The 24223-nt window shown below is 38.1% G+C and overlaps 1 long non-coding RNA gene across 1 annotated transcript; it reads right to left on the reverse strand.

Moving 5' to 3' along the window:
• Positions 1 to 813: 813 nt before the first annotated feature.
• LOC137592609 (uncharacterized) lies at positions 814 to 23016 on the reverse strand. Its single transcript, XR_011035033.1, has 3 exons — positions 22893 to 23016; positions 12887 to 12916; positions 814 to 913 (listed from the first exon to the last, which is right to left on the reverse strand). It is a non-coding gene; the product is annotated as an uncharacterized lncRNA (long non-coding RNA).
• Positions 23017 to 24223: the final 1207 nt, after the last annotated feature.

Consider the following 24223-nt stretch of genomic DNA (forward strand, 5'->3'; position numbering starts at 1 on the left):
TGTTGATAACTCTTTCCCAAAAAGAAGCCTTTGTGAATGCGGATAAAAAAGAAGAAAAAAAAAGAAGCCCTTCCACATGCATAAAATTGTAAGCAGGATTTCTCCATCAGCTGCATCTGTATTTCTTGTTCCCTGTGGAATCACTAGGCTGAACAATTCATTAGATTTATCACTGGCTTATTCACTTATCTGAGTTCAGCATGTAATTTCACTTTCCATCCATCCTGCCCACTCAAAGCACAATTTCCCATTTAGTGGCTTGTGCCAGCTGGCCAGACCGGAGTCCCACAGGCAGCAAATGCTGTCTTTCAATTTCAGCAGAGACTATTAAAGCCAGCTAGCCACTCAGCTGACAGTAGTTACCTGGTGTCCATATAACAACTGACAAACATGGTTCGAAGTTTCAATTTTTCTCTGCATTTGTCTGAACATATCCCAGAAGGTTGGTTAACAAAAAAGGAATACTGAGATACGTAATAAAATTGTAAGAAGTGGAAGACAATTGAAATCAAGCGTCAAGGCTGGTCAGAACTGATACAAACCGGTTGTAAATTATATGGAAATTACTGTATTTCATTTTATTATATTCATTATTATATTCTATATATTATGATGTTTTCAAGAACACTTTAGAGTATTTCTTTTATACATACAGGACCAAAGGATGGCATTGAGACTAGGGAACAATCTGAAATATTTAATTTGATTTACTTGTGTAACAATGAAACAAGAAGATTAAGTTATCAAAAACAAAGCAACACATAAAAGATCATAATACAAGTAATTGAATTAAGAACAGCAGAAGGTACTCACAACATAAAGTCTTGCTCCCAACATGGCTGGTTTCCACGTACTGTGATGGTGGTACTCTTCACATTCTGTACCTTTAAAGTCACGTAGGCGTTGAACTTGTCTGAGGAACAAAAGGAAACAGCTGGGTTAATACCGTTTGAATTGTTCAAAAAGCTCTTTGATTTTATTCTCATATAGTCCGAGTCAGACATTATCTGTCAACATAATCCAAACAGTGATTCAGACACTTATATACATGACATTGTCGCTGAAAATCTGTCACTCATTTACTTTCTCTCTCTATATATAAAGTATATACACTTTATACAGTGTATATACATATATTTATATATGTGTATATACACACACATATATATATGTATATATATACACACATATATGTGTGTGTGTGTGTGTGTGTGTGTGTGTGTGTGTGTGTGTGTGTGTGTGTGTATATATATATATATATATATATATTTATATATACTGTATATTCATATTCTATTAATATGAGAATGGGTTCAAAAGTCTCAAACAAACCTCATTCAACTTTTTGAGATACAAATATAAATATAAAAGTTATAAAAACAACAACCTAACTCACTTGCATCAACAAAACACAAAGTATATGCTAATTTAAACCTGTGCAGTAAAAATCTGTTTCTTTAGAATTACCAACAAAAGGCTTTGGACTCATGTGCAGCACATTTAAACAGATATGTCAACTGGGCAATATTACAAGTATCATCAAGAAAACATTAAGAATTGACTTATAATAAATCTTAGTCTTAGAAGCCAGTAATTATTGTGACACTTTGTTCATGTAAAATAACCAAAAGGCATATGAATTAAATTTACTCAAACAAGTAGCATCTAGAAAATTTTGAAGAAACAGTCCTGTACTTTTGACTATTTCTAGAGAACAGTCCAGTTACAGCCTTTATGATGACTTGTGATTTCTGCTCATGCCATGGCAAAAATAAAAGAGAGACCAAAACAAATCTGAGGCAGTGATTTCTTGGAGGAATTATGCATAAAAAGCTTCTTATTTTAAATCCACTAAAGTTTTATCAGAATCACAACACACGTTAATCATGTCACGTCTCACTTTTGAAATACGTATAGGATTTTCGACATTAATGAAGCCAGAGAATGATACTCATCAACCCATAGGAAATTGTGTTAAGAATCCCATGTGATGTTGCCATGATTGACATGAAACACTGTTACACATACAGTATTTGACACAGAATGTTCACCTTAATAAATACATACCATACATACACATGTCCATCTCTCATTACATTAACTAAACATTTATCTGTTTGGTATTATGTTTCCATTCTATACGCTGTTACAAATCCTGTCTTTATGTATATGAACTGATTTACAACCATCCTGAATAACTCAATATCAAATATTACTAAAATGGTCAAAGGGAAATCCTATGGCCATAAAACAAGCATGTTCTATAAGAAAAGAACAGACAAAAGAAAAAAAGGAGACATGGAATTGTACTGTTTACATGGGGGAAACCAGTTTACAGTTCACCTTCTAGGCTGTGAAACTGTAATGTCCTTTGTTCGTATATTTTTATTCTCAATTCCTCACATTTTCACCCTGCCATAAATCAATCTTTGCCATTATTGGTCGGACGCAATAGTATCTGAATTTATGGAACCCTTAATGAAACTTTAATGAATATTCAAACGATTATACAGTATATCCATCGTTTCAATGGAAAAATGCCTTCTTTAAAACCTGATTCAACTACAAAGCTAAACATTCAATATGTTGTGAATTTTCTGATTTCTACTATGAATGTTAAGGGGTCAGGTTTTTGATTCTTTTGATCCAGCCACAGCCCATGATACAGCCATTCACACTGCATATCTTCGTAAGTGGTGTCTGTGATCATGGCTGCAGCCTACAGCAGCAGCTTCTTAAAAAGCTGCTGAGACTCACATAATTCTTCTTTTCATCAAAGGAAAAAGGGAGGTATCTGGTTCTATTGAACTGCTGGTTACTAAACCTTATCAAACAGCTCAATCACAAACAATTTGCTCCAGGCATCAACATTTCAGATTCTGCCATAGTTGCTTAGTCTGGTGGGGAACCAGTTTAAGCTTTATGTTGGTCCTTGTAATGAGTTTCCTTCATTTTTGTTCTACAGAAGCCAAATCCTCATTAAATGATTTTGATTTAGATAATACCTAAATTGACTCATACTGTATATAAAATATCTAAAATGGTGAATTGTAGATATCTGTTTCATAGGGAAAAAGTTTTCATAGGGAAAAAGCAGTGAAATGGCCAAATTGCAAACTTGAATCATTCAAAGATGTGGATGGGGTTTTTTTTAAGAAGAGCTACAAAGACGGCATAGTAACAGACCCAGAATAAACTCCAGTTTATCTTGGCCCTGTATACCTGAAATCTCACAAACCCATTCTGACATTTTTTTAAATGACTGCCCCGTGGGCTGATCTTGAATTAGACAGTCGTGTGCAGTAATGTGATTGAGTCACTTGAAAGGCAGACTTGATGGTTGGACATGTATCAGGAAAAGACTTGTGTACTCAGTTTTCCCTGCAAGGTGGATACGTTGCATTCATGAGACCTTTAGTTTTTACAAACACAAATTTGTATGGTTGACAAATTTCTGTCCCAAAATCTCACACACATTGCAAAGTCCTCATCATTCTTCAAGGAAGCACTAAACATCAGGCAAGAGAAGAGACACTCAGCGTGATGGAGTACAGGACATGTTGTACACTTCCTAAGTTAAAAGACCACTTGACCTGCACCATGTTCAAACACTTCCCAGTGCACATGATTTGGTGGCCTCCAGCTTCACTGGATGACAGACACTGAAGAGCATTCATATCTGTTCAATATGAATGAAGTGTGCTGCCTTCAAAAGGCAATCAAAGTAAGTTTAGTGAATGGTTTTATTACAGAGTTTCTTGTACAGGAATAGCAAAACATTCTGGGAAATATGCTCTTATATTGTGTTGGGTTGGCGCTGTTGCCCAACAGCAGGTAGGTTCTGGATTTGATTTCTTTCTGTGCAGTTTGTATGTTTTCATGTCTGCGTGGGTTCTCTTCAGGTTCTCTCTTCCTTCCACCTCCAATAACATGAAGCTAAGTCTGGGCTTGCGCTAGCCATTCGCCACGTCGCCATAGGCGAAGTAAATTCCAGATTGGCTACGAGATTTTTAGCTTGTGTAGCCACAGTAGCATTCTTATTTTTAGGAAAATAAGGCTAAAAAGTACAACTTTTCTGGATTCGCGAAAATCCCCGAGCGATAACAAACTTTTTCTCTCGCTAACGCCGCTATTTCTGTCGGCGCATTTCCGTCTGCGCTACATTTTCAAACACCTTATACACTCTCTGCATCTTCTCCTCTTCGGACACCGTTTCAAAACCAAAATGCATCTTTCTGTTTTGCAACGCTTCGCTGGACCAATGACGACCCGTCGGAAGCCAGCAGCCCCCCGACAGACCGGACGCTCCAGCAGCAATACCCACAGCAGTAGGGGTGGGCAGATTGATCCAAATATCAATATTATCGATACTAAGCAAGTACTTGAATCGGATCGATACTATTGTCCTGTGATTGATACTTTGCTCCTCCACCAATTTCCGCCGCTTCTCTGTGCAAATAGCGCACCCCCCTCTCTCGCCCAGCGCCCCCTGCTACTCTGAGTCTCTGCCTGAGTGACTCAGGTACACCTTTAGCCCCTCCCCCTACCTGGCCACTGGCCTGCTGCATCCTCCGGACAGAGACAATGGACTCTGGCAGAGGTTTTTCAGCCAAAAAATCAACAAGACCCACGTAATCTGTTTTTCACAATGTAATTGGGTATCAATTTTAGGAGACTGGCTCAATGGTTATACGTTCACCCAGTTGAAAAAAATCTTGTTCTACTAAGGGCTACAGCTATCCATTACCCAAGTAAACGATTAATCTATTGATTAATTCTATTACTAAAGTAATCAGATAAAAATACAAGGTTCACAATATTTTATTGATATTGTTATTAATGTGACTGCTTTCCTATTTGGTCTGAATTGTAATGATATAAATAAAAGTTATATAGTGAATGAGAAGAAATACCATTTTCATTAGTGTAATATTTATTACCCCAAAAATGAGTCTCTCATAAGCTCTAACGTATTGTGAACCATGTACATTAAGGTGTTAAACAAACGTTAACGCCTGAAATAACATTACGTTACATTGCTGCTTGTTTTGGTTTGACTCTCTTAACTTTTGTTCTGAAACAGTTGCTGTAGTAGAAGTATTTTATTGTTTATACTGTTAAAGCTTGCATTGTAGTTATTTAATAAAAAATGAAACATTTTTATTGCCTAAAATATTTGTGCTGTGTTTATCACTTATAATAAACTAACTCGGGGGGGGGGGTCAATTATTCAATGATCTTGACATTTCCAAGCAAAAAGTATCGGTATCATATCGGTGTCAGCCGATACTACCTTGTATTTACTTGGTATCGAATCAATACCAAAATTCCCAGTATCGCCCACCCCTACACAGTGGCTCCCCAGGAGCTCCCACTATTTCTGTCGGCGCATGCCGACGGAAATACCCAAAGTGACCCGAACGCTCCCGATCATTAAATATGCACTCGGGTCATGACCTCCTTTCATGCAATGAAAAACAAAAAGATTCTATTTTTACAAGCTAAACCCGCGAATTGGTGTATGACAAGGCGAAGACGACGAATCGAAAGAAATTAAGAATCCAGTGTTATATAGTAGAGTTTGTGTTAAAATCATAATTAAACAACAAAAGGTGAATGCTGAGAGGGGGGAGGAGTGGTGACAGACCGATCAGAAGGTAAATGAAAGATATTATTAATACTTTTTTGTAGTCTTAGACTTTTTATCCCTATGACCGGCAGGAATAACCAGCGATGCATGTAAATGTGTTTTCACCTCACTTGCTACTTTTCATGCCTTTTTAAATTGAAATGAAAATCATGTTATCGAATTTAAAAAACTAAAATAAACTATGGCATACCAAAGGTGTTGGCGGTGGTCAAAGTTAAAATGTCTTGTAGTCCAAGTAAAACTTACAAGTAAACATTGAGTAATATTTTGTATGACTGTATCTTCACATTTAGAATGGAAGTTTTCAATTGTTGAATCTCACATTTATCCCTGCATGAAGTAGGACAGAAATAAAGATAGTTCAGCTTGAACTGTTGACTTTAGTGTATTTTTGTAGGTAAACTGAACAGAAGATTTTGCCCTCAGAATGCAGGAAAACAACCCCATTTTCTAAAACATTTCCCAGGGGAGGCCCCCTGTACCCCCCTGTGGGGGTATCCCCCTACCCCCCCGCGACAAGCATTGGTCGTCCGCGCACTGCGCCACTGTCTTGGACACCGGATGTGGCTTTTTGTGGATTACTCAATTCTTTTACACTGAGCCACAGTGGCTTGGTCATACTACCTCCTAGTGCAAGCCCAGTAAGTGAATTTGTTGCTATTAAATTGCCTGTAGGTGTGAGAATGAGTGTGGTTTTTTTTCTTTCATGTGACCCCCGAGATGAGCTGGCTTCTTCCCCAAGGTGTACCCTGCCTTTCACCTGTAGCCAGCTGGGATAGGCTCCAGCAGACCCGTGACCTCCAAGGCGGACAATTGATTGCAATGGTCTGGCTTCAGTGAAAATGGATGGATGCATGTTGTGTTACATGTAATATGATGACCAGTGGTTAGCATAGCTTAGTTTAAAGGCAGGAAACAAGAGTTAATTAGTTACTAAATTAAAAGAAATTAAATATGAACGTTGTATGAATTACATTTTTTATGTGTCATGTTTGTTTGATCGGTGCAAAAATATAAAAAGAAAAACTTTATGTTTCAGTTTGATGGTGTTGCTCAACAGTTCTGCTTCAGTACTGCAGTAAAACACATGGAAATAATTGTTAAGCATGTTTCCAACACACCTAAAGCAATTGTGTTTCCACTGTTACTCAAGCATGTCAGGCTACTGTCCTTTTCTCCTTCATTTTTTTTTTTTACAATATTGCTGTAAGTAAGTGTAGGAATGTCATCCTGAAATTGAGACTCGTTAAATGTGAAAAATATATGAAATATGATTCTGAGACAGGGGGTGAAAGGGTTAATGTGGAATAATCCATCATTCACTTAAATGGGTTGCCAGGTCTGTGATTAAGGGTACGAGGGGACTGGCTGGTGCAGACAGCCTCGTTTATTGACTGAGACAACAGTGGTAGGAAGAAAAAAAAGAGGAAAACACAACAAGCACAAGAGAGAGAAAAATGCACAGAAATATAGATGATGGAAAACATGGACAATTAAATCTTCTTTAACATATGACATAAATGCTTGCATAACCCCCTCACCCCCACCACACACTCCCACACACACACACACACACACACACACACACACACACACACACACACACACACACACACACACACACACACACACACACACACAAAACAGTAACTAGCAAAGATGATTGGACATATCCCAGCATGCAGCAGGACCCTCTTGGGGAGCAGTCTTTGGTGTCATTCATAATTAAGAGGCAAAGTCTCATGAAAATAAATAAGTTATATTCAGTTACACATGGACATGCGCGGTACGGTCAGGGAGGATGACATTTACGAGTCTGCCTACCTTAATGAAACCTCTGGGAGGGGATTGAGGAGGATGAGCAGAGGACAGAATTTGGTACATGATGGGCACTGTAGGAGAAACTGAGACCAAATTCTTTTACCTCACAAATTAACTTGTGTGTCTCTAAACAGCTTAGCTGAGATAGAATTCTCTTTCTCTGTACCACTTTCAGACGGGGATAAAGTAAGCAGTCTTGAGGTAGGAAACAATAAAATCATCCCCCACAATGGCTCCTTAGAAAGTCAATAAGTTGCTGGAGCCTGAAATAAGCAACAGACAGAGCACAAGTCAGACAGTACAGACAGAAGTGGGCCAGAGACGTCGGCCGCCTGATTGCATTGACACCAAAGCTTGTTATACTCAAGGATTCCTCTGCATTCATTAGACAGCAGAGGACCTGGTGGGCCATGTGTCAGATTTGAATAACAACAAGGGGAGCCTGATGCTCAAGGATAATGTGTTATTCCAGTCAGTATTCAGTCTGAACTTCAATGAATAAAGAAACTGAAGTTCTACTGAAGTCCACTGAAAATATTTGATTTTGGTTGTTGGTTAAAAGCTCTCTGTAACGCTATGCAAATATTTATTTGTCGCCGGCGTTTTTTCCAAACCATGAGACTCAAATTAGTTTTGTTTCAAAAATATTCATAATTTTTGGATGCATTATTTTGTCTGGATTAATGTAATTTCACTGATCTGATGTGATGGTAGGAGTAAAAAAAAGGCCTTCTTATCAGATTCTTACCATAAATTCCCAATGATCAAATCAGTAAAGCAGCTATTTGTAAGTACATCATGTAGCAGCAACTGTCTATCTGTCTGTCTGTTCATCCATCCGTCCGTCATCTGAGCAAAAGGAATTCAATGGCAGCGTGTTTTCGCCAGGATGAAGGTAAAGTTGTCATCCTGCTAAATATCATCTCTCATGAATGAACACAAGCGTCGACTCTGGGCATCGTTCACTGATTGTTTGGACTAGTTGCCATGTCGCACATGCTTTACCCACCCAGGCAAATCTCAGGTCAAATCATTAGTATGATGACAACTTTCACTTGTCTCTGCATTGTTCTGCTGCTCTGTGAGGACACTCTATCCACCTCAGGCCTGTGCCTATGCTAGACCAAGGTAACAATGTCTGGTCCATGGCCCAGTAGTTGTTGCCTAGCCTGTGCTCCAGCAGAGAGGAGCCTAAAGCGGGTTAGTCTGTGATTAGTTCTTTAGATAGTCATGTAGGCAGCGATGGCTGGTCTCTCTACATCATCAAAATATTACCCTGAGTTACACACAATCAATGGCATGAAACAACAGGAAAACAACCATGAAACAAGAGGAAAACAAGATGTCTTCTGATCTGTAAACCATTCCTGATGTCATGCAGAACAAGAAAACAGAACATCGGACAAGGTTTGGTGGAAACCTACGTATTGTAATATTGTACTCAATAAAACTTACTGTCTAACCTTATTTGTGTCTCAAACCTTAAACTCAGGTGTGGTTCTTAGTGAAGGTGATGGCATCTATACTGTAGATGAAATCACAACCTTGGGGAGAGTGGTGATGTTATGATCTACTGTATGTTAAAGAAAGTCATCTTGATTAATAGATTTTCCAAATAGCTGTCTGGAAGGTGTTTGGGTTTCTATTATCTGTCCTTCCATTTAATTATACTGCATCAGTCTTTGACTGAAAATGATGTATTCCTACGTTTATAATGAACCTGATATACAGCACCCAAACAAAGCAATGGCACAGAAGAGTATTAATGGGTAAGCCTAAATTGACAATAAATGCGGAGAGAAGTGAACAAACATTATCAATATTATTTAGTTGATATGAGTGACGTAAAATCCAACATAAGTCACAGAAGTATTCAAAGCCCCAGTTGGATGTATCAGCTTTCCAATTTGTAAAATCAGAAAAATGAAGTTGTTAAAAATAGTCACATTAGACATGGACATTTTGATGATATCCAAACGTATCACAATAATCGCACAGGGCAGCTAAGGAAGGACGGAGCTGATCTATTTTAATGATAGAATAAACTTGGAAAATGGAATAGACAATTTCATGGAAGAACTTCACAAGAAAAGAGCTTCTAATGTTTGGACATAGAGATTTCAGATCAACTTAGATTTCATAAAATGGTAGTTAAACTCTCTGTATTTAATATATTTCCTGTTTTACATTTTTGACAATTCCATTGCTGAAGTTTAAAAAGTTGGGATAATGGCAACAAAAGACTGCAAAATATTGACTAGAAAAATATAAATATGACATTTTCCAAAGTGATCGCAAAATATTTTTTTTCCTTGAAATAAAATTAATTTTTCATTATAATATGAAATGGTCACCACATAAAATAACCTCTCCAATATATTACAGACCATCACTGTGAAACTGTGTATAAAATTGTGTTTAGAAAGCAGTTGAAATTGCTGCTACTGGATAGTTACTTGCTTTTACGAATTATTATTATCAGCAGTTGAAAACTTACATGTTTTACACACTGCTATAATATAACACACCTAAAATATTCATCACATAAATTTTACCAGATAATTATGTCAAGTTCAAGTAGTAACAATCACCTCTATGTTGTCATACTTGGGTAAATTTCAGAGATGCCAGCTTCATATATTACCATTAATTTCAAATAACTTGTCTGGAGCTGACCTGCTTGTTGTGCTAAATGAAAAACTTAACAAGAATTAAGTAAACATCGCAAGGGAGCAGGGGCTGTTGTACCCTTTATTACGGTGACCCATCCAATAGTTGTAGGTTATTTCACAACTTCTGTTCTACAGACAGAAAGACATACCTGAAATCATTTACTCAGAGCTTCAGCGATGACATAGCGAAGAACAGGATAATGTGGCTTAAACCTCCCAAACTAATCAAGTGACATATATAGCCCGTGTCTCAGGGGTTGTTCACCGTTGGGATTTCATTGGAGCCTTAGGACAGCAAATAGCTAGTCCAGTCAAACAATCTATTGCTTCACAATATTAAGCTAAATCAGATCATGTCTCCTAAACTAGGGCATGAGAGCAGGACAAATCATTAGTTGTGTCTGACCTTAGACTAATGGGTACATAACAGGACAGAAATATATCTCTGGTAACACCTTAACACCTATTTACTGGGTGTTATTGCTTTAGGTCTATTTGATTTGGGTTAAGTTTTATTTTAAGAATACTGTACATCCTGTGTGGTTGGTACTCATTCTGTATAAATGAATGAAAATGTATTTTTCAACTAAAACAAAAATATAACAGCCCTGTCCTTACACTTCACAAATGTTCATAAACAGGTTTTATCTATCATATATTCTCTGTACATGTGTCCGCAGAAAGTAATACACCTTGTGATGTATTATTTTCTGAATGAAATCCTTAGGAAGTTATTTTATATGTGATTTATATAAGCAAAGTATGCAGTGTTTAAACAAATGTAATCATGGCAATAAGTATGCACATCAATGTGAGTATTGTCCCTGAATAGTACTGTCATTAAAAGGTTAAGTCCAAAATTTACTGTTATGCCGGTTGTCATTAGAAGTTCATAAAGAACAAAATAAGGGTTGTTACTTCTTTAAGACAAAGCATAGCAGCAAAGCAACTTCTCAAGCAAACGTATATGATAAGCAAGTTTTGTTTTTTTCAAATCCCTTGTGCATAAGAAAAAGTCCCTCTGTATATGACAAAAAAACTGCTTACAGTTGTAATGCGACAGATCTAGGTAATTAAGTTATTGAATGGTACAGAATAAATGAATTAAAAGCATATCTGGAATAGCAATGCCATCACTCATGTCCTGATATATGAAACCTGGGGGAGGCCAATCAAATCTCATCCTTCTGCTTTGAAAATCTTACCTGCAATCTAAGGCCAGAGGCAACCAATCACAGCTCATCCCAATATCTAGAGTGTGTCTCTCCTAAAGTCACTGACGGATTTGTCTCCATCTTCTCCTTTATGCCAGAATGACAAGTTGTCATTTCAGGCTAGCAGGTGGCCCTTTGTCTGTGATGATCTATTGATTTTCTTCCTCCCTCCACTGGCTTGAATTGTCATTCTCCCACTCATTGCTGTTGTTTTCCATCATCACCAGGAGAGAAGATGGTATGTATGAACAGCTGCAACCAGTTAAAAGTATGAAAAGGCACCAATAAAGAAAGGTGGATGGGAAAACTGGTCCCCTTTGACTGGCTGTTGAACTATTGGTGCTACATCTCTTTCTGAAAATTATTTTTTCTTTTTTCTAATTTTCAACTGAGGATAACCGAGTCAAAACCAAGATACTATAATAAGGTTTATGTACTTGGTAAAGAGACTTAAAAAGATCCTTCATACACTCATCTATCCAACCTGTGCAACCTTTGTAACCTTGATATCCATGTTGAGTGACACAAGCACACAGTAAGCATTACCGAACCACATGCACTGTTTTTGCCTTACGGACAATGTCATGTTCTCATAGATCAGAGCAGGTGTATAATCCTAAAATGTAGATATAAAAACTAACGGACCTATATCTAATCAGAATTTAGCATTGTTTACCTGTCTGAGCCAATATGTCTCGATTATGTGAATGATTTGTTTTATGGTCCATTGTGTGCTATTTCATCAGTTACTAGTCAAAACTTTATATAAATGTTCATATGTAATTAAAAACTACAAAATTATTTAATAATGTCAACAAATTGGATATTACCAATATCTTTGTTTATTCTTAAAGCTTCCTTCTCTTGACGGTCACTAAAATCCCATCTTGAGCTAGAACCCAGGTGAGAACACAAGCGTCTATAAACATGTCATTCACTTTGTCTTATTATAACATCCCGCGAAGCAGTGATGTATTGTAATTGTCAGTGTTTGTGTGTCCCTCCTTCTATCCATCCACAAAATATCTTCACAACCGTTGCAGATAGAAAGATGAAAGAAAAAGCACATAACTCTGGCGGCAAAGGGGATGAAAATGAGACGACAACCTTGACCTAGAAAAAACTAGGTCAAGGTGAAATTTCTACTTTTGTACATTTTTTTGGACATATCTCAGGAACCGGATAAGATAGAAAGATGAAACAAAAGGCGTGTATTCAGGGAGGCAAGGGGATGAAAATTAGATCACAATCTTGACCTTGAAAAACTAGGTGAAGGTCAAATTTTCACGTTTATACCTTTTTAGGTAAACATACAGTGGGTCAGAGTAGAATCCAATTTTTAGCAATTTTTACTTTCATCTAAACACTTATTTAAAGTTTTGACTAGTTTTTCTATACACATTTTAGGACACAATACTCAAAGTTCAAATTATACACCTGCTCTGATCTACGACTGCCTTGACACTGTTATGTCCATACATCTCAGTCCTCAAACATTAAAAGATAGACTTCGACATATCAGCTCTTACCTGGAGGCCCATGAAGTTTGGCTTTCTTCACTGGAAGAGAGTAAAAAAAAAAGAAAAGAAAAAGTAAATTAGTAAGATTCTATTTTTAAATAGGTGGTTAAAATAGGCATTGACAGTTGGTACAAACCAATATTTAAGTCTTTTTATTAATACAATGTTGCAATGTCCACTTTTATTACGGACTCAGTTGTGGTTAAGAAAATTATTAAAATGCTTGAGTCAAAATGTCATGGACACAAGCTGCTAAGCATAAAAATATTCCACCTACACCCTAGATAGCCTGAAAGACAAACAGCTACAGGAAATGTATCCCATATTACTATATAGAGCTGCTATTTCATGGTTAATCTGTCGTCCAACAATTCTAGTGAAAGACCTAGTAAGTAAGTGGTGTCATAATTAAGGTAGGCCATTATATTATATATTAAACACCAGGAGAGACTTTTCCCTTAAAATTTTTAACATGTCCTTTGAATTTAGAAAAAAATGCACGGTACATAAATAATGTAAGTATGACATTCCTGTTGGTATTCAAAATACAGTTCACTATGTTGAGGGTGCTATAATAATTGATTTAAAGTGTATTGCATTTCCAGATGTCTCAGAAAAAGTTCAATAAAACAGGGTGCACAGACAAAGGTATTGCACTTCAATTGCGTGCCAGACTTTCAGCTTAAAAGCGAGTCATTATAATGGAGTAATGAAATTTAGACCCTAAGCAGATGTTTTATGGTATTTTATTGTGCAGCAAAATAAGAGTCTATTGAATTCATAAGTTAATTCAAGTATTTCAGTTAGGTTTAAATACATAGTTCCACTCTGGGTAGTCAATGTTAACACATCCAGTCCTAGATGTGATCAGAGAGACAGACAGAAATCATTAACAGGCCATTTGTCTTAGGCTGTCAGCATGGCTCGCCTTTTGTGTCACTTGTGCCAGCTTGGCTGCAGCTCACAGGAAACCCGCTGGCCTCATTGGTCAAGAGCCAAGTAGGCTCTTAAAATACCTGCCTGACTGGGATGACGCTGTATGACACACAGACTTACAAATACAGTACAGGCAGGGAAGAGCAGTAAGTGTTATTGAAGCCAAGTGGATTCTAAATATTTCATGTCAAGTTAAAATATATTTATAGTAAGTTAAAAAATGATATGCAGATGACCCTAACACAAGAGAGAAGAGGATGCAGAAGACAGGGTTAGATGGAGGCAACTGATTCGCTGTGGCAACCCCTGAAGAGAAAAGCTGGAAGGAAAAGAAAAAAACGCAATAGCAAAAAGAAAGGCAGGTCAACAAAAGATCAAATTGAGATGTCAAAGCTCAATACGGATTAAAGTTGGATTGAAAATTGTTCCAGAGACTGAGAGCTCTCATCACAAAGACCTCCGTTTTTAAGGTTGGATCAAGAAGGTGCAAGAAATCTGATTTTTAAGAAGGAGCCATCAAGTTTAAAACTTTGGAAACATGTTAACAAATATATAATCAATCCTGAAACACGCAGGATACCAGATTCCCTTTTGGGTTTTTGGGTTTTTTTTAAATGCAGCAGTAAGACTTTATATATTGTCTGTCAATTATAGAGGTATGTTCCTGACATCACTTTGAGCTGCCTATAGTAGAATGGAAATAGTTTCTGAATGAACCTCTCCACTCGTGGAACGCCATCTAGTACCATTATATTTAACCAAGGCACACATCCCTAGAGCCAGTCTAGATGGATAAATGAAAGTACAGGTAAAATGAAAATGGTTTTTTCATTTTGTTGGGTGTTAAATTTCCAGGCACACTGACAATCTAGTTTAGAGAGAAAGTGGTGCTGGGCACCTCTGCTGCCTCACATTTTCCTGGGTCCAAATCCATCTGAGGACATGGGCTTTGTTTTCTCCTCTGTATGAAGCCCCTCTGGACAATTTGGTTTCCTCACAGTGTATCATTGTTCAATCATTGTTATCTGAAATGAATCTCATTGAATACACACTAGAATTTGATTATAGTGATTGCATTTGTGTTGTATTTAAGAAGAAACAGCTTAATGTTGTGATCTACTTAAACTGTTCCTCTGGGCTTTCATTACTGCAAAAAAAACTCATGAAACATACGGTGGGGATTGAATAACTTTGCTTAGATGTGTCAGAGGCCCACAGAAGTGGTGTATTCATATCTAATTGCAGAACTTGGTAAAACAAATGATCAAATCATGTATAACTCACCACTATAAGTTCCAAGCCCATGAGAACATGGTCACACACATAACTACACTCAATAACCCATGGAAGCAACTTGCAGTTATTCCATTAATTAAATTAATCCACATGTCAGTGTCTTCTTTTAGTCGTAGCAGAGGTCATGATCCTCTGTGGGCTAGACGGAGGGCAAATTTGGAGTCGTAAAGCAGGTCAGATATAAGCCACGTGTGCACAGTAGTGATTGTAGGGAGGATGCGTGCTGCTGGTGACAGAGTGTTTAGCTGGAGGGATAATCCAGCTGAGCTAATGCTCTGAGCAGGACTGAATTCTACCAGAACCAGCTGTTTTATACTATGAATTCAAAACATTTTGAAAACACTTAGGGCATGATAGAAAGGTGATACACTGCAGATTAGTAAAAATAGAACCTTTGACACTGTGAAGCATCCAAAGCACTTTTCAGATCCTGAGAAAAGTTAAGAGTGCGTGTGAAGGTTAAAAAAAAAAAGTTCATGTTCAGGTTCACATGAGGGCTCATAAATTACATTCAACCTTCTGCTGACAATCATTAACATACTATCACACCATATTATTATACAACACCTGTTCTTTAAGACTAGGACCTTGAATATTGTTTCTGGATTTCTACCTACATACAGTATGAACCTCAGTGTAGTTCTAGGTTCTCAGTCAGTTGTCTTCCATCTGTTCCTGTATCCAGGTTGAAAACAAAAGGGGACAGGTATTTCAAGCCCCTGAAGCACTGGAGTGGCCGTCTGGGGGAAAGACTGTCTGAGTCACTGTCTCCTTTGAAGTTGATGTCTATGTTGATTTACTTCATACATCAGGACTGTAGATCAGAATGCATATCCTGATTTTACCCGAGCTCCTCTTTACTGTCTCAATATCTTTATAATTTTTTAATTTCATGTTTCAGTTGTGTGAGTTTCTGTGAAGCAAAACTTTCTTTCATTATCATTATTAGGGTTAGGGTTATAATAATAATAATTAGTAGTAGTAATAGTAGTAGTTTGATTTGATGTTTTAAAAATCTACATTTATCTGTTCTTTAATTGCACTAGATTTCATCACACAATCAGATCAGTGAAGCATTTCAGCCTCAACTAAAGTGGTCAAGCAACTGATCCAATGACTTACAACTCACTAGCATAGACCCATGCCACTATCTTGGAAAAAACAATAACATGCATTATTATGAAAAAAAAATATATAAAAATATTAGAGACTTCTTTTTCACAGTAGTGAGCTGGCACACTGTTAAAACTGTTTCTCGAGTAAGTAAAAGTACTGAATCCTTTTTTGCTAATGTGGCCCATTAACCTTTTTATCCTCACATACAGTAGGGATGCAAGTGCAAAGATAATTTCCCTGCAGGTCTTAATAAAGTAAATTACTACTTAAACATCAGTGCTTTGATCTTGTGCTCTTTGCCTATTCATTCCTCTCAAGTCTAGTAAAAGCTAAAAAAAAATCTGATGAATGGGATCAGCCGATCAGACATGCTCAGCAGGCAGACAGACGTGGATGGGAGCACTGCCATTACAAGAGGCCAGAATGTGAATCTATTTTTAGCTCCAGGGTTTTGCCTCACAGTGGCTTTAGTGTGTTGAGGTGGCAAGTTGGTAACCATGTCATTAACGCAATCTCACTTCCATTAAACAGCAGCGCTGCAGTCATTGCCAAGCCGACCTAATGTGAGTGCATGTGCGTGTGCGTGTGCGTGTGCGTGTGTACGTGCTGGTTATTAGGATTTGACTGGGGGTGTGATTGAGCATCTTACACATGAAACTACAATAAAAGTCCTGCTTTGACCGTTTGGTGAGGGACAACTTGGAAAGTCTTTAAATATTTAGAGTTAACAGTCCAGGGCGATAGTGAGTGTGGTAAGGAGATGAAGAAAGGATTCAAGCAGGATGGAACAGGTGGAGGAAAGCATCAGGTGTCTGATGGGACAGAGAGGGGTCTCTGCTAGAATGAAGAGCAAAGTTTAGAAGACAATAGTGAAGCCAGCCATGATCTATTGATTAGAGACTGTACCACTGAAGAGAAGACAGGAAGTCAAGCTTGAGGTGGCAGAAATTAAGATGTTGAGGTTCTCTCTAGGAGTGGCCAGGTTGGGTAGGATCAAAGGAACAGCCAAGGTGAGATGTTTTGGAGACAAAGAGAGAGTAGACTTTGATGGTTTAGAAATGTTCAGAGGAAGGGTGGTGATTATAGTGGTAAAAAGGTTTTGAGGATGGAGCTACCAGGTAAGAGGGCAAGAGGAAGACCAAAAAGAAGGTGTTAGTCAATCACATGTATACATATTAGTGTGTACAGGCCCCTGTAATACACACAACCACACACAAGGCCTGTAAGCATGTAATGGGAGGTAGAGTGGCGGGCAGCCCCTTTTTGGAGTGTCCAAATGAGCAGCTTGTGACGGGGACAGCGGCTTGCTCAAGGGCGCCTTGGTAGTGCTTCGGAGGTATGCCAACACCTCCCACTGTCAGCTCACACTCAGGGTGTTTTTGGGTGGGAACCCAAAAGTACAGCTCGTATCTGGGATTTTAACTCATGTGTCGAACAAAAATATAGACAGAGCAACGGCTCGTATCTCAAAAAACTCCTATGTCACGCAGCTCATTTCTCAAGGTAGTAGTGTGATTTTAAAAAAATCAGAACTAATTTTGATGGACTGAGATCAGACCAAACTGTCAGATCACACAGTCTGTGACTAAATATGTCATAAAACTGGTCTCATTAGGAACTTTTTTGTCCTAGTGGTCGTCCCACTGCTCAAAAAAACCCCTAATTTTATAAATCATGATGCACATTTATGTCATTGTCTCAATATTTAGCAGATACTGTAAATTTACTCTGTCATATGTCTTCCTGCTGTGTCCCTGCTTTACTACGAGGACATTTGAGACACTTTAACCAAACCAAGAGTGATCTAATGGGAGGGTGTCTGTCTGTGGATGGGGCTTCACGGATGTTGCCATGACCACAGGCATACCCATAGAAACACATGTGCGCGCGCGCGCACGCACACACACACACACACACACACACACACACACACACACACACACACACACACACACAGAGGCATAAGTCCAGTCCTGAATCACATTTGTTATGTCTTCTAATGCTGAAACAACAGTGCTTACACTACAACCAAAATCAAATATATAACAAAAAGAGAGGGCAGGTTACAGTAACTGTGACCACGTAACCCTAACAACTCAGTGTGTTAATGAGCTCGCAGGAGGTCAAATACCTGGAAAGTCCCTCCAGGTTCTTCAACACTCACCATTCGCCCTCATCTTATTGTCATCGTGTCTCAATGCTTTCTAATGCTCTCATAGTTGTCCAGTCTTTCCAGCTATGATAAAAGAGACTCAATCCCAAATTGCAAGAGATGCTAGCAAATGGGAATTATTTTGTAGACATTCTGTGTACCACCAACAACGTCGAAAAAAAGTCAGACGACCGCATCGTCGTGTATTGCAGACCGTCTGTTCATGCCATAGTATACATGAATGTAATGTTTATAGACAATACAGTAGTGGTGAAAATAATACATTGCCTTTGTCAACATAGGGAAGCTTCACAATATTAAATGGTCTGCATGGAGGCAGTAGACTGTTGAAAATGTAGGTTCATACCTGCCATTCAACTAGAGTGGCAACGGGTGACAGAGATCCAAAACATTTTTGCACCAAGCATGTTCACACATGTCTTAAGTGTTATTACAGAAAATACAAAAAAAATATTATTTTTTTTAAGAGAAAAACCTGAAGTCTCCATTTTGACCTGTGTCATTTAAATGTTAAGATTTAAAAACCAGACATCAATTTTACATGTTAGCATATTAATATTTTGTATACCGCACTAAAACATTAAGACTTTGAGCACTTCTGAAGATTAAGTCTATTAAGTGTGAGACAGCTGAGCGTCAGCATAAGGGAACAATAATAGAAGCAGGCTAACCTGATACCAGGAAGTAGCTTTATCCTGAAAGGAAGAACAGGAAGTAAATTCCCTGTACCACGTGAATCATGGCCACACGCAAGCATGAACACACAGAGGGCAGCAAGAGCAGCAGATGGTGAGGGGATTATTCACCCTCTATCCCCACCCCCTCCCTCAGACAGGCCACTGAAGCTTTACTTCCATCTATGTTGTTCCATCAGTGATGGTATGTTTGCTAACCTGCTGTTTTCTCAACTGCTCTCCTTATCAATTACATCTGGTGCCCTGCAAAAACCTGACAGTAATTACCTTTATGGTACTTGTATTGCAGAATAAATTCACACAACTTCGATTCTGTACTTCTATTTGTGGCAGTGTAATATATTCTACTGCAATGTCTTCACAGCAATATGACACTTGTAATTCAGTAACGTACTCTACATATTGAATTTACTCCAATGCTAATTGCAATCTAGAAATAGCACAGTTGGGATATTGACTAAACTGTCAAAGACTGTCAAGACCATGGCTTTTGATTCACTAGAAAATCACTGTTGTAACTGTTGGCCATCATACAGGATCGACAAATTTGAACACTACAAGGAACAAGGAAAGAGAAAAATATTGCCTGAAAAGTGCTTTCAAGAAACAAGGATGCCACTCATCTGGTTTGTCAGCATTTCTCTCTAAGAAAAGAACAGTATGGGTTCCTATTAGGGTGATCTGTTGTGACAGGTCTGGAAACAAACTCTGGCCAAACTGGTCTGCAATTGATCAAGACATTGAAGGTTTGTTAACAGGCAGATTAGCAGGAAAAACATATACAGGTCTACAAACAAGACTGGTGTGTGATGAAGGTAGCAGTAGTAGTAAGTATGACAGAAGCCAAGGGGGCAGACAAAGAAAAGGACATAATTCTTCTGATTGGGATGAAAAATCATTCAATGAACTCCTGCTTCTACGAAGACAGTTGTCATGGTTTGGGTTATAATTACAATAAAATTGTGTAAGAAGGAGACAGGATGTGAGCTTTGGTGACAAAGTCAGATGCTTTGGAAACCCATCACCATTTTCCTTTGAAACAGTGACTCTCACTGAGGAGCGACGAGGAGCTGTCACTTCCACCTCAGTAATCAGATTACAGTTGGCTGATTTCTTTAGAGTCATGAAAATGAGAATCCTGGTTATGTAATCTGGATATAGATTTAAGCATAATTGTCCTGGGGAAACAGATTTATTATCCACAGATGCAGGTTACCCATTTTCTAAGTGATGTTCTGTCCATGACAGAAATGGCCGACTGGGAAACATCACAACAGAGTATCTCAAATTTAAATCAGGTGCCTCTGAAAACTGAAACCTACATGAAGCAAACTGTAGAAATCTGAATGTGTTGATTTTCAGCTCTGATCATTAGACTTTAATTATTTGTTGCTGGTCAATTAAGGCAATGAAACACACCACAGGTGAAAACTTGGACGCCAATGCCCTATAAATAAATACTGAGCAATCCTGAAAGAGAATGGTTGACAGCAACTCTGCACTATTTCATCTTTATAATAGTGACAAAAAGGCAGTGCAGAACAATATACAGTATAGAACACAGAGGAGAATTAATTTTGCAAATGCCAGGAGACACTTATTTTGCTGTTCTAAACTGTAACCTGGAGGTTCAGTATTGATGTAAACACAATAAGGGCACATAAATGACTTTAACACTGAACATAAATCTGTTGAGCAGCCAACTCCACCAGCTGGGGCTGCCTAGTCTTTCTTTTTTGTTATTGATAGAGCAATGACATATTGTAGGCTGTTTTGAGCTATTTTCAGCCGTTCTGTATTGGATGTGTGGAAAATTAAACACTGAAATATTACTGGACATTCCTGGTAAGCACAGGTTTATCAAGTCTACCAATATCAAAACTGATCAGAACAGTTCTCAGCAGAGTGTATATATTTGCCAGGGCCCCAAAGTCTCCTTTAATTCAATTAAGCCTCATCCAAAATCAAGCTCATTGCTCTGTAACAGTATTAAATATTACATCATTCGCAACAGCAAACCTTTTAAAATACATTTTCATGAGAAGAAGTCAGCTGATATAACAAGGCTTCAGATGGGTTTCTGTGATTCTGATGTAACTCTGACAGCTTATCAGTATAGACAAAAGAATGTTGCATATTTACAGTGGATCCAGATCTGTTTAAACTGATTATTACTATTCCTGATTGGCTTTTTTGACTGGTATGAATCCAGTAACCTTAAAGTACTGGTACAAGGCTATGATTTATTCAAAGCAAGCACAAGGAACCAACAGCAATAGTCACAGTTACACAAGATGAACACATAAATGTGTATTGCTTAACATTTTAGGTCACATCATTTAGTTTAGCATCTGCATCTGAATCAGATCAATGCAGTTATATGTTAAAAAAAATATGATGGTTTTACTCCACCATCTTTTCGCAGGCTACGAAACAACAACCCATTAACAAATGACCCGTATCGCCACTTTACAGCCACTGAAGTCAGTGGTGGTCCTCCAGCCTCATGCTGCATCGTATAAAAGATGACAAATGGTCAGAAACGATGAGTGAGAAACAAGACGCTGGAGGCTGAGAGACGGCGATAGGAAGACAATAGTTTGTGGTGTGAAAATCAATCAGCATGTCTGAAAGACCACCAATTTGTAATCTGGAATGTGGCCAAAAACTAACTGTTATAGTAGTTGCAGCGTGCATCCAGCTTTTTCCTCATCCACATAATGAAATGATCTTTATCTGTCACAGTGCACATGTTATAGTAACAAGTTATTTTTCCTGTCACACACCAGCTCAATACAACCAGTCTACAGCACTAGTGAACAGCTCGGCTTCATTTGAACATCTCACAAAGAAAGAGACTTGCTAAAGGGTACTTCAGCAGCCCTCTTTGCAAGAGGAAGAGATACAGGTTGAACCCACTTCCACTTAGGATCCAATATCCCTTCACTACAGCAAAAGCAAATGCATCGCTCTCGCTGATAAGACTTTTATTGTGTCTTTTATCAGGAATAATTTAACCAAGACATTTTTCAGGATTATTTTTTACACGCTGAGAAAAAAAAAATCAAGCATTTTCATCTTCTATGAACCACAATGTTCTCAAAGAAGGAAAGCTGAAGATGAGGGCATAGAAACAAATTCATTAATGATTATCAGCTTCTTAAAGGTTTGGCAATATCTTTTTTCAACGCTGGACTTTCTCCCACTTTGATCATTAAATCTTAATTAAAAGCAAAGCTCAGTGGAGCTTTGGGGACCCCTGTGAGCTAACAGGGGTCACTGCTGTCAAGCACACATCAAAGACCTTAAAATGTCAACTAAAGCAAGTACAGTATGTAAACGGTTTGCAAGAGTATTACAAGCTCCAGTGTAGTGTTATGTATAAAGACAGGCTGTCTATACAGTCACCATGAATGACTCACGTTTTAACCAAATAAACTAACAACATTGAAAATCTCCATTTTCAGTCACACCATGAAAGGATCGACAAAAATGTGACTCCTTGGCTTCATCTTGAAGGTCTTTAGATGTGTTATCTGTTGAGGTCTGATAAGAAGAAATTATTTTTCATTTAATTGAACTACGCGTGTTTTAACTTGTTCTTATCAAGTTTATGTAATTTGATTAATCTCACAACAGAATAAATGAAAATAATCTAACTTTCCATTATCCATTATTATCTATGATATCCATGATTATTTTTTTATCATTATTTAACAGCCTACCATCTGCATGCCTCAAACTGTACCAGAACATAAATTATTATTTTCAGAGGAGCAGCCTGCAGGTGAGACCTTACCTCTGACACACAGCAGGGACATCGCTGCGGGATTTCGAGCAACAGTTCCTCCAAATCAGATGAGCCTTCAGTGAGTTGCAGCCCAGTTGCCTGTTGAACAGCAGTCATGTACTCCGCTCCAAATGCTGTTTACCTTCCGCTTCATCACATTGAGTCATAAAGATGCACAGGTGTGAGCCGTGAACCGTCCAGGGGTCCCGGGGGCTGGAGCGATGCCAGTCAGACAATGAGCGACTAACTCCCGGCTGAAATCCGCTACAGCGGGGCGGCTCTTGTGATGCATTCAGGGACTGAGGTGAAAGTAGGAATTCTACTTTGAAAACCCAAGTGAAGCATGATAGTGCCCCCCCCCCCCCCTTCTGTCTTTCGAATGGAGAAATCCTCCAGCATCATCGAAGGTGTTGAAATTGATCTTGGACTGCTTTACAATAAAACCACTTTTTCGCCTGATGACAACCTGCACGCTTGTTGCTTCTGGTTCCATTATTGAAGAAAGATTATTTCTAGTGAATAGTAATTTGCATGACTGTATCTCAGTCTAATCGTTTATACCACACATCAAACTCAAGGCACGGGGGCCAAATGTGGCATAAAGGGTCAGTGTCTAAAAATAAATATTAGGTCAAAAAAAATTTTTGCTTTGAGCAAAACTACATTTCCCACAATGCAGCATTACGCCAAAAACGTTTTGAACAAAGTTAATGTTCTAACTTGTGATTGATGCTATTATTCTTCATTCACTTGGATAGCTTGATCCTTGATTGATGGACTTATATGTGTTTCACAACCTGACAAATTAAAACGATTTATGTTATAACAGAAAACAAACATTTTTCTGTACAAATGTAACTTGAACAAGTAATAAATTCATAGTTATATAACATTAAGGAGTACAGCCATTATGCTGATGTTGCCCTCAGTGAAAATGAGTTTGACACCCCTGCTTTATACCATCATCCATCCAGAACTTGAAACACATATTCTTGTGGGGGTGCAGGAGCCTGTCCCAGTTCACATCTGGGAAGAGGCCAAGCATGCACTTGACAGGTGGCCAGTTCACCACGGGGATCAGCACACATCACGTCATATACATAACTATGAAAACTCATACTCATACAATTGAGATGATTAAAACCCTTGAATATTAAAAATGGCTCACTGAAAATTTAAATGCTGTTAAGCAGCAGCCCACTCCAGTTGGACCTGCCACCAACTGTGGTTTGTTGACTATATTTACTATAGTACATGAACAACATTTCACAAATTCAGATTCACTTTTCTTGTGAAGAAAAGTGTCATGAATGGCAAATATCAAACATAAAAGATTCTTC

This window comes from Antennarius striatus, chromosome 3 (genome assembly GCF_040054535.1).
Source record: "Antennarius striatus isolate MH-2024 chromosome 3, ASM4005453v1, whole genome shotgun sequence".
Taxonomy (NCBI): Eukaryota; Metazoa; Chordata; class Actinopteri; order Lophiiformes; family Antennariidae; genus Antennarius; species Antennarius striatus.